This window comes from Neltuma alba, unplaced genomic scaffold (assembly GCF_004799145.2).
Source record: "Neltuma alba isolate B1F8T4 unplaced genomic scaffold, ASM479914v2 tig00011169_pilon, whole genome shotgun sequence".
In the NCBI taxonomy this organism is placed as follows: domain Eukaryota; kingdom Viridiplantae; phylum Streptophyta; class Magnoliopsida; order Fabales; family Fabaceae; genus Neltuma; species Neltuma alba.
Window position 1 is genome coordinate 13988 of NW_021635899.1, and position 2360 is coordinate 16347.

Consider the following 2360-nt stretch of genomic DNA (forward strand, 5'->3'; position numbering starts at 1 on the left):
TACCTTTTTATATAATTTGCAAAAAGGAGGGAACGGTTGGACGAAGGAGGCAGTTTTTATTTCAAAAAATGTGCAGTTAATAAACTAAACAACTGAAAAGGGATTAGAATAAGTGAACCCCGATTTTTGTTCTTCAAACTCTCTCCTTCGTCCTCTGTTCTTCCTCTCCCTCCGGTGTATTTGCTGTGAGTATAAAGTCTAACTCCATTATTGTGAACGGACTTCCGCACGTGGCTATCTGAATCTAAGATTATCTTACACTTCAGGTACACTCAAAATCCTTCACCTTAGTTGTGGTTTCGCTAGATAGTAGACAGGGATAGTAGGAATCTCATTAATCCATTCATGCACATCACTAATTAGATGACGAGACATTTGGCTACCTTAAGAGAGTCATAGTTACTCTAGCTGTTTACCCACGCGTGGTTGAATTTCTTCACTTTGACATTCAGAGCACTAGGCATAAATCACATTAAGTCAACATCTATAGGGACCATCACAATGCATTGTTTTAATTAAACAGTCAGATTCCCCTTGCCCATACCAGTTCTAAGTCAACTATTTGATACCCGGGAAAGGACTCTAAAGGACTCGTTCCTAGTCCATCCCTTGACTGGTACACTGCAAACTACCCTTACAACTGGAGCAATTCGAGCAGTCCACTACAGCCGACGGGTTCAGTAATGGGACCCCGTGCCCAGCCCTCAGAGCCAATCCTTTTCTCAAGGTTACTAATTTATTTTGTTGACTTGCCTTGCCTACATTGTTCCATCACTGTGGGCCTCTACCAGAATTTCCTCTAGCTTCGCCACGCTCAGGCATAATTCACCATCTTTCAGATCCTGACAGTTATATTCTCACTTGAACCCTTCATAGAAGATCAAGGTCGGTCGGTAGTGTAACCCATGAGGGGATCCCACTAATTAGGTTCCTTGCACCTTACGGGTTTACTCACCTATTAACTCACACACATGTCAAACTCCTTGGGCCGTGTTTCAAGATGGGATGAATAGGGAGCTCACAGGCCAACACCAATAGCGCGCAGGTGCTAGGGCATGTCGTGATGGCACATGCTGCCATCCATAATCAAACCAATGATATATCCACGAGCATTCCCACGGGCTGGGCTTAGGCCGCTGCTATAATCCATATTAGTCCAACATCCCGAGTCGATCGGCGGACCAACAGATATTGTTCCCCATCTGACTGGGACACATCGCTAGCCCCTATCTAACTGGGACACATCGCTAGCCCCCATCTGCTTTCCTCCTAAGAATTTCAAGCACTTTTTGACTCTCTTTTTAAAGTCCTTTTCATCTTTACCTCGCGTACTTGTTCGCTATCTGTCTCTCACCAGTATTTAGCCTTGGACGGAATTTACCACTCGATTGGGGCTACATTCCTAAATAACCTGATTCACCGATAGCGTCTTGTGGTGCAACAAGGTCCAGGCATGACGGGGCTCTCACCCTCTCTAGAGCCCCCTTTCAGGGGACTTGGGCCTGGTCTGCAGGTAAGGATGCTTCCCCAGACTACAATTTGGAAGCCGAGGGCGACCAATTCTCATGGCAGGCTATTCTTAGTTCGCTCTCTATTACTAAGGGAATCCTTGTTCGTTTCTTTTTCTCTGCTTATTGATATGGTTAAACTCAGCGAGTAACCCTGCCTGACCTGGGGTCACGTACATATCCTGGGCTTTTCCCCCTGTCAAGGGAGCTCTCATCGTGAGACCCTTTTTTTGTAAGACGACGAGCGAATGTTCGGTCTCTCAAGCACATCTCATTCACTCATCCACCATGGATAGTGGTCGCCGTCACTTCGAGCCTTTTATTCGGCTGGCCATGAGTCAAGGCTCTTAGGAGGCCATCATCCGTTGTGCTCGTGATAGGGGCGCTAGCGACTTTGCTTGATACCCTGGCAGACGTGCCCTAGGCCTAGTGGCTTTAGGTACAACTTACGTTCAAAGACGCAATGGTTCAAGGGATTTTGTAATTCACACCAAGTATCACATTTCGCTACATTCTTCATCGATATGAGAGCTGAGATATCCATTACAGAGAGTCATTTTAGATGCAAATAGCATGATACGCAACGCTGGCCGACATCGGTGCAAGGGCGACCAACAGCGCGCTTTGCTTGGTTGCAGTTCCTTGATGCCTGTGGAGCGGGGGTTTTGGTTGTTAGAGCCAGGGCTAGGTCTTACGTCGACACATAGGACCTGCCCCCAGCGTGCACAAGTAGAGACTTCAGGTGCCGTGACACCTTCATCCTTCTACCCCCGCTCAAGACTTTTATCAACTGGTTCACGGGTCGTGCTTTTGCTTTGGCATCGATAATGATCCTTCTGCAGGTTCACCTAT

The 2360-nt window shown here is 46.9% G+C and overlaps 1 pseudogene; it reads right to left on the bottom strand.

The window, feature by feature from the left end:
• Window positions 1–1907: 1907 nt before the first annotated feature.
• On the bottom strand, window positions 1908–2063 carry LOC114762018 (uncharacterized; annotated as a pseudogene).
• Window positions 2064–2360: the final 297 nt, after the last annotated feature.